General features: G+C 36.3%; 1 long non-coding RNA gene across 1 annotated transcript; it reads left to right on the forward strand.

Annotated features, from left to right (window-relative positions):
• The first annotated feature begins 3,339 nt into the window (after nt 1–3,339).
• Nucleotides 3,340–5,421, forward strand: LOC144574558 (uncharacterized). Its single transcript, XR_013518257.1, has 2 exons — nt 3,340–3,584; nt 3,781–5,421. It is a non-coding gene; the product is annotated as an uncharacterized LOC144574558 (long non-coding RNA).
• Nucleotides 5,422–9,664: the final 4,243 nt, after the last annotated feature.

Consider the following 9,664-nt stretch of genomic DNA (forward strand, 5'->3'; position numbering starts at 1 on the left):
CGTGTCGTAATTGTGCCATTCTGCGACGGAGCTGACTCCGTCGTGTCATTTTTTCCGCTCTACGCATACCCCTCAAAAACTTCTAAACCTTGAAATTATGTATTTCCCCTCTAAACTTGAACAACTCACAAATTTACTCATTTTATTGTCTTTTATATTAAAATTCATTCTAAATGTATAAAATTTATTAAAAACATAAACAACCCATCTGACTCAAATTTGAATTTGAAGGGTTCCTCTACCGTTCAAGCTGCTTTAAGATATGCGCGTGCAAGATTGAATAATTAGGATCAACACGAATCTCGAAGTGAATACATACAGATATTGAAGCGACATGCACATATCTTAATGCGATGCGCACATATTGGAATTGCTTTAAGATTTGTGCGTGCTAGATTAGCACAAATCTTGAAGCGAGGCGTACAAATCATAATGCGATGCGCGCGGATCGAATGATAGAGGAACCCTTCAAATTCAAATTTGAGTATGATTGATGTTTTATACTTAAATAAAGGATAAAATTGGTATTTTATAAATTTAGAATGAGTTTTAATATGGAAGACAATAAAATAGATAAAATAGATGAATTTATTAATGAGGAGGGTTCAAATGCCTCCACTTTTCATGCCTCCATGCCTTCTCCAAATCTGAACCGCTCATCTAATATTCGGATCGACGGACAGATCTAACTTCTCCCGAAATTCTCCTCCCCTCTTTTTTCCCGTCCTTTCCCCTCCCTAATTTCCTTCTAATTTCCTTTCCTTTTTGTTCTCTCCATCAAAATTTTGGTCCTGCTCTCCTTCCCTTCTCACCGCTCTCTCCTCTTCGGACCCTCCATGGATGAACCTCGAACTTCGCACCGACCCCATCCTCCTCCTGCCTCGCCTGATCTCGGTGGTTCTGTACACAATTCTCAGTGGACCTTGGTGGTTCCTCGACTTCTTGTGGTGAAGCTTTTGACACCATAATGTCAGTGGACCTTGGTGGTTCCTCGACTTCTTGGTGGTTCCTCGACTTCTTGATGTCGGTGATTCCTCGACTTCTTGTGGTGAAGCTTTTGACACCATAATGAAGGATTTAGACATGATGATTGAAAAGTTTTCTAATATGCAAGTGCCTAATGAGGAAATAGCTACTATGGCAGCCACCGAAGAGAATGCCAAAGATGCACGGCACCCACTTCTTGGTGATCCACATATTTCGAAAACAAAAGGCCGCAAGAAAGGTTCAGTGGAGTCAAAGAATGGACGCCTAAGATGAGGTTTTGAAGTAGCTATTGAACAATCGAAGAAATAAAAAAGGCGATGCAAAGATTGTGGTGAAGTTGGTCACAATGTATCTACATGTGAGAGAAGAAAGCAGGCCAAAGCCGTCGAGTTAGTTCCATGACAAAACTCAGTTGCAAGACTTTTCTTTTGTAATTTTGTTATAAATGTAAATTCCATGTTTTAATGGATTGTTTTGTAAAACTGTAAGAACTATCAACTTACATAATATAGTGTCATTTTAATGCTCAAGAAGAATGTCATTTTCTTTCTTAGTTAAGAAAGTATTTGAACATTTATTTTGTAAAACTACAAGGACTGAGAATTTATAGTGTATCAGTACCATGTATTTTGTATAAGCATATATAATTTACATGTTTCTTTTGATGTCTCTTCAAAGTTTATACTGGTACTGTTAACAATTAATAATTTCTTACCAAATTTTCAATTTGAAGAAAAATTGATTGAATTTTTTTTATTGAATTTTGCATGGAGGAAAGGTATTTTGTTATCAAGTTGCTTCAAAACTTACTGCAAAAAAAAAAAATATTATCACATTGTCATCTAACCATTACAGATAATCCATGAACAAAAACAAACTCTCTATAAAACAGAAATACCAAGAGTTCTACCAGAGAACCAACAACAAAATTCAATATTTTAAAACCCGCTACAAAAAATTACTGCAAAAGAACAAAGAAAAGAAAAAAAAAAAAAAAAAAAGCAAAACAAATACAACATATTGTACACAATGCATAACACCAATTAACATATCACTTTTTCATACATCTTAAAAAAAAAATTAAAAGGTTTTTCATATATCTAATATTCTTCTATGATATCTAATAAGCTATATCGAGAATTTTTCAATTTGGAGTTGAATCTCTTCTTCTAGATGCCTATCAAAGAATCAAAGATCATTGATTAACCTAGCTAGGAAGCTTCTTCTGCATATACAAACATACAAAAATGAGCCAATTTATAAGTGTAGTTATAGAAAAATATAAAAAATGTAACATACACTCTAGTTAACACAATATGTTGTATGTATCAAAATTGAAGCACATACTAGTTAACTGGACAGTATAGCAACAGTATAGCAACTCCAGTACCAGGAATTTATTTTCTACTTTTGACTAGAATATAATGTCTTAGCAAGGCTCACAGCCTTTGATAACATTAAACTCATTGGTGTGGACTAAATCAAGTGCTTATTGAGATGAGATTGAGTAATTGTGCCATTTTTAGTTTCAATTTGTGCTTAATTGCACAGTAAAGGATCAAACTTTTAGTTAGGCTTAATTGCATATATATAAAACGAAATACAAGAGTTTTTACAAAAATATAGCAAATCGCGAGATAAAGACCGCTCACCACAAGAAGTCGAGGAATCACCGACATCAGGCGAGGAACCACCAAGGTCCACTGAGAATTGTGTACAGAACCACCGAGATCAGGCGAGGCAGGAGGAGGATGGGGTCGGTGCGAAGTTCGAGGTTCATCCATGGAGGGTCCGAAGAGGAGAGAGCGATGAGAAGGGAAGGAGAGCAGTACCAAAATTTTGATGGAGAGAACAAAAAGGAAAGGAAATTAGAAGGAAATTAGGGAGGGGAAAGGACGGGAAAAGAGGGGAGGAGAATTTCGGAAGAAGTTAGATCTGTCCGTCGATCTGAATATTAGATGAGCGGTTCAGATTTGGAGAAGGCATGGAGGCATGAAAAGTGGAAGCATTTGAACTCTCCTCTTTATTAATTTATGAAATTTAGAGGGGGGGGGGGGGATGCGTAATTTTAAGTTGTTAGGGGTATACGTGAAATTCCCCCAACATTTAAAGAGTAATGATAAAACATTGCTCATTTTATGCCTGAAATTATTCTAATAAGGCATAAATAGAAAATACCAACCATGATTAGCTTTTCAAAAGAATATTGTAGCTCATTTATAAACTTTCAATGGGTTAACACACACAATGACCCAAGTCACCCAACCCAACTCATTGGTTCTGTTGTCGGATGGATCAAAGAGACATGTCCGCTTGCCCGCTTGCAATTGCAAATATAACCTAGATTTTATCTCAACACGCCTCCTCTCTCATCTCTCATTTTTGAAAACCCAACCCCCAAGCGAGACTAATCTCTCGTCTCTCCCTCCGTCTCTCTGTGCCGCTCGCATCAATTTTTAATGGGATAAATCTGGATGAAGAATCAGCTGTTCACAGTTACAAACTACGAAGAAGAAGAATCGGCGTAACTCGATGGACATTCATGACGCTTTTGGCCATCTTCTCACTCCGTCTCTGCTCAAATTCAAATCAGCAGGGTGAGATTTGGTACTAATTAGGTGAGTTTACTGATATTTATATGTATTTATGATTTGAAAAACCTCCCAATAAAGGCGGGAGAGGCGTTAGGCCCCTGCTGGTTACCTGCTAGATCTGTATCCAATACCACCTCCAAGAGATGTTTTTTCTAATTCCTTAGTTAAATTAATTTTCGCCCTCCTTTTATTTGATCAGTCCTAGATTGGATGAGATAGAGAACTGCTTTAACTCAAATGATACTTCCCATGAAAAGACATGAGAAATTGAATTCCAGACTGTAACATCTCTGGACATTTTGTCAAGCAACTTGTATGTACAACAACCACGATCTACGAAGGTGCTAAATTTCTGGCCTAAAAGCAAAGCACCTAAAGAAGCTGGAACAGGAACACAGGGCTCTTATACCACAGTTAGAGAGAGCCTACTGTCTTCTTTCATTTGAAAGAAGAGGTAGAGTGCTTCTTTAGGCAAAAAGTATAAAACTGGTGCTTGGCGCGACAATGCTTCTCAGAAGCATTTTCACAAACAGTTGAAGTGCGAAAGACACTTCAGAGAGGAGGTAAGCTGAGACTATAGGAAGACAGGCGGTGGGGGAGAAGATAGAATGCACCACTATTCCATTTAGATGGTTCGGAACTAGGGCTTGTCAGACTCATTTAGAGGATGTCAACCTACTCCAATACTACTTTGTGATTTATAATACTCTCATCGATGGGTTGTGCAAGGAACAGCTATTGGACAAGGCACTAGAAATGCTTCTTTCCATGGTTTCTGAAGGACATGATTCCAATGCTGTGACTTATAATATCATCATGGATGCACTATGCAAGGAGGGAGACACTTAAAAGTCAGAGGAGTTGCTATGTCGTATGATATCTAAAGGTAAGAATCCTAATGTTCATACTAATACATTCTCTTATAGGTGTCCTTTGCGCGAGATGAAATTTTTTGAAGAGAAGACGGAAGTGGCTGAATGAGATGGTTTCAAAGGGAATATCTCCTGACACCGTGACTTGCACTATAATTGTCGATGCACTTTGCAAGAGGAGGGAAACTGACGGGGTAGAATCTCTCCAGGGTTTTTTCACAAACACTAGCTTATATTGTAAGTTGGTACCCACAATTGCCTAGAAATCATATTACATAGTAACTCATCAGCCTTTTCAGTTTCCCCCTCCTTGCATAGTGCATCTATGATGGTATTGTAAGTCACAGCATTGGGATCATGTCCTTGAGAAACCATGGACTGAAGCATTTCCACTGCCTTATCCAGTAACCCTTTCTTGCACAACCTATCCATGGGAGTATTATAGGTCACAACATTAGGTTGAAATCCTTGAGAAACCATAGAGCACAACAGTTCCTCTGCCTTCTTAGTATGTATCTCCCTTCTTCCCCAGACCATTAATAAAGTGTAAAGGCCAGAGCTGCAACCTTCTATTGACGTGTTTCAGGTCATGGGTCATGGCTCAACACTACCCATGTGACACCAGCTCTGCTCGTGTCATTTCAGCCTTGGATGAGATAGAATATCCACATACTCACCTCAATCATGTAGCTTGTGCAATTGGAGTCACAGGAAATGGACTTGGGATATGCAATGATATGAAATGGGTTATTCTTTGATGCTTGAAAAAAAAAATGATGTTTAATGTTTTCAGAAGAATTGATTATATTTGTTAGTTCATGTTACTTAGAAGAGTAGTTTAATTTGTTTACTTGGGATGTATGAGATTACAATTTAGTTGTAATTTGTTGTTGGTGTTGGTATTAACACTATTTTTTTTGTTATCAACGATATATCTGAATTTTTAAGTATTTTGGACAGATTTGCTCCTCATTAAGTGCTCTTTCTTACAATACTTTCATTTTTTTAAACTAAAAACTTTATTTAAGTAAGAATTGTTTTTTATTGATGTCATTTTCTTAGAAGCAAATTGTATACAAAATTCAATCTTGTAATGATTAGAGCAAAGACTGAGAATTATGAAACGAAGTCTCACATAAGCATGTCCCTGCTACCCACCATTCTCCCATTTTCTTTTTTGAGAAATTACCCTTCTAAGTGAAAGAATAAATAAAAATCCTTACCTCTATTTAATGAATCTTGACTATTATGGCAAATTCCTTTCAGAGAAATGTTTTTTTTTTTTTTTTGTGAGTAATTAGTGATGACAAGAAGATAAGCAAAAAGTCCATTTATATGAAAGGTTAAGGTTCAGTAATGGTGTAGCGGCCAGGTACCAGTACCACATCCGAATTGTATACCTGGCAAGCAATGAATCAACAAGTTGGATGCAGCACAACTGCCAGTAAAAAGTCAATAAAAGCACAAAGAAAAATAGCATACCAAAGCAAACTAAGTAATAAAACATTACAAATAAATAATGGAACAGTGGAAAAGACTAAAGAAAATATGAAATATTAAGCAAAGCAGTAGAAGTACTTCATTTATTAGAGCAACAAACTGCCCAAATTACATAAATTGATTATCTACATAAAAATCTGATTCAGCACTTCTTCTTTTTTCTTAGAAACTTGGCAGTAACCAAGGGTAATCATTAAGTAAAAATATTTACAACTTAGTATATCAAACGGTGGCAGTGTGAGGTTTCTGCTTTCTCTCCTCTCCATCTTTAGCACTGATTCCCTTTTCAAGATACTAAAATTACTGGTACTGCCAGTAAAATATATGTATAAGTTTGGAGACCTACAAATTAGAAAATATGAGCTAATAACATGAAAACGATAACTTCCATCAAGACAATGCCTCTGATTATTTAGAAATTAACCATTGCATTTGGAAAGTGGTAGATGATGGTATTAGCTCATATTTATATGTAAATAGAAACTATGTAGTTATCATTTAAGTTATAAATATGCCTCTGATTTTATAATTTGTAGTTGTCTCCAAATATGAGCTAATACCATCGTCTACCTTTTGTTTGTAGCATATGCTTTAATCAAGGAAGTATAAGTCGAGTGATCTGGTGCTACATGATTGAGCTGCATTTTATATAGGATATTCATCCCATCATCAATTTTACATAGCCGAGAAGTAAAAATCTATATGATATAAGGCCTGGTTTAATACCACCCATTACCATTAAGTTGAGCTACTTTTCAGCTTCCTTACTTTGTCCTTGTTTGCACAATGCATCCATCATTGATCTATAAATAATCTCATCCGGCAAAAAACCTCAATCAATCATATCTGTCAATATGATACAATAGTAGACTGAAACATTTGTCTTGTCCAATAACCCTTTTATGCACAACGCATCCACGAGAGTATGACAACAGTTCCTCTGCCTTCTCAGTATCTCCTTCCTTGCACAACCCATTAATCAGTGAGCTGTATATGACTACATTTGGCGCAATACCCTCTGAAAGCATTCACTAAAATAAACTGAATGCTTTACTAATTGCGCCTTTTTTACAAAGGCCGTCAATCAGTGAGCTGAATGTGATTACATCTGGCACAATACCCTCTGAAAGCATTCGCTCAAACAAACTAAATGCTTTACTAACTGCCCCTAGTTTACAAAGGCCACCAATAACCGTGTTGTAGGAGATAGGAGTGCAGCCCAGCTTAGACATTTTATGTAACACCATGGTAATAGCCTCACTAATCCTATTCTCATTACAGAGGTCCTTGAGAATAGGAGGGAAGAAGCAAGCATCAGCTCTCTGTCCCTCCCGAATGAACTGTCCAAAGAAAATCAACCCAAGTCTAGGCCAATCCATTTTGTTTGGGAGAAAGGTTGAAAAGGGAGATGACAGTTGCATAATGGTCGTTTGAGTTCTTCATACGAACCAAGGCCATAAACAGATTATTAAAGGGATAGATAGTTGATGCCGGGTTCTTAGTGGCCAGCAAGCGATCGAAAAATTGAAGAGCATCTTAAATAGTAAGGGTGCCCAACCGACAACATTCTTTTATAGCCAGTTCCAATTGGCGGATCCCCATGGCAGTGTGTTGGAAATGGTCACAACTCCAATTGGAGATGGTTCATTCAGGTGCAAGATCAGTGGTTACCTTAGAATTGCTTCTAGAAGATGCAGGGAGCCAGATTCTTGCGTTCAGCAGGTGGTTGAAAAATCAAAGAGCGTCTTCAATAGTGAGGGTGCCCGACCAACAGCTAGGGGTGTAAACAGATCCGACAATATCCGATTTCGTCTGAATTATATATCCGATTCGTATTCGTATCCGAGATTATCCGTATCTGTATCCGAAAAATTATAACGGATACGGATACGGTAAGACTTTTAACTATCCGTATCCGACCGTTTATGTTTTTAAACCACAACAAATGTGATATATATTCTTAAATTGATTTATTAGATTGCATATTGTACGAATAATTTATTAAATTGCATATAGATATATATTTTTATAAACAATATAACACTATGACATAATTAGTGACTAATATTTTAATAATATAATAGATGATTTGTAACTAACAAGCTAATTATGAAAAATATCCGTATCTGTCCGATATCCGATCCGTATTCGTATCCAAGACTATCCGTATCTGTATCCGTATCCGAAAAATTATAACGGATACGGTAAGACCACTATCCGATCCGTATCTGACTGTTTACACCCCTACCAACAGCGTTCTTTTACATGTGATTCCAGCTGCTTGGAGCGACAATACTCTTCATGAGCATTTTGACAAACAGTAGAAGTGCAAAAGAGAGTTGAGAGAGGAGGTGAGCTGAGAGCCTGAGAGTAGAGGAGAGGAAGACATGAGTTGCGTCGGAATAAGAGAATGAGGCGGCGGTGTAGCGCTAAGAGTAATTTTGTTCAGTGGAAAAAAAGTACAGTGCTACTTTCGTCCGATTTGATCGGAATGAAGCACCAAGGTAAATCAAATTTGGTTGGGGATTTAAAAGTCGAAAAATCCGACAAGCCCTTCTTTTCCTCGTATCACCTCCACAACTTGGCATCTTTGCAAGTAAGATTGAATCAGAAGTAAATCTTTGGTTGAAGTTCTGTTTGTTTTGTTAATTTAGAGTTTTTTTTAATTGATGTAATATTGTTTTGGTTCATGTAAGAATCTTATTTATGCAATATAACCTGAGTAGCATCTACCAAGTCACTTCTTAAATTTTTTTGTTCAATCCAGTTTTTCAATTATTGGACATAATAATTATATAAACAATGGGTTTGACATCTTGTTATAGAAGAGCCTTCAGACCCAAAATTTTGACTAATGCCCAATAAACAAACCACAACTGCAATAGTAATAAAAGAAGGCCTGAGTTAAGCCCAGCACAAAATCTCTACCTCTTACAGACTTCATTATTCACTGAACCCATTTTGGATTTCAATGCATCCGAAAGGAAAAATATATTGTGCCCATTGTATTTTTCCTTTATGTCACGTACCAGTACCACCTTTATAAGTTATAACAATGAGCCTGACAAAAGATTCTATTTTACTATATCACAGCCACACAGATTGAAGGAGATCTTTACTTTCATATTTATGTTGGATTCTGTGTATATATAATTAACTCCTAGTGGATTACATATATATTGGGCATGTTCGGCAATATGCTCGAATAGAGAAAAAGTGGAATAAAAAAAAAGTTGGAATAGACATCTATTTCATACTATTCTGGTCGTGTTTACTTGAAGGTGAAAGAATGAAAGAATAGAATAGCAAAAGAGTATCGGTAATGAGCCAATTAAATTCCTTTATTCCCCATCTCTATTGAATATATAATTGACTCAGAAGAATAGATGGAGGACCTAATTATAATTAAAAAACAGGAGTTTGATTGTAAAAGTTCAAATTCAATTCTATTTTTTTTTATCATTTTGATAATTTCGCTCAATTCTTTTCTTATACGGCTGAAATGAAACCTCTATTTCAGTCTATTCCCCATTTTCTCTCCAGCTGAACAAGCATTTATCATTTCCTCCATGGAAGAAATGTTGCTTAATTGATAATGGGCCAAACTTAACTGAGATAGACCTGAAAAAACATAAATTTTTTTATTAATTTTAGGGAACCAATTAACCCATGCCATTCTACAATTTTTTTGCAGATAATATATTAAATGAT

Source organism: Carex rostrata, chromosome 23 (assembly GCF_964058835.1).
Source record: "Carex rostrata chromosome 23, lpCarRost1.2, whole genome shotgun sequence".
Taxonomy (NCBI): Eukaryota; Viridiplantae; Streptophyta; class Magnoliopsida; order Poales; family Cyperaceae; genus Carex; species Carex rostrata.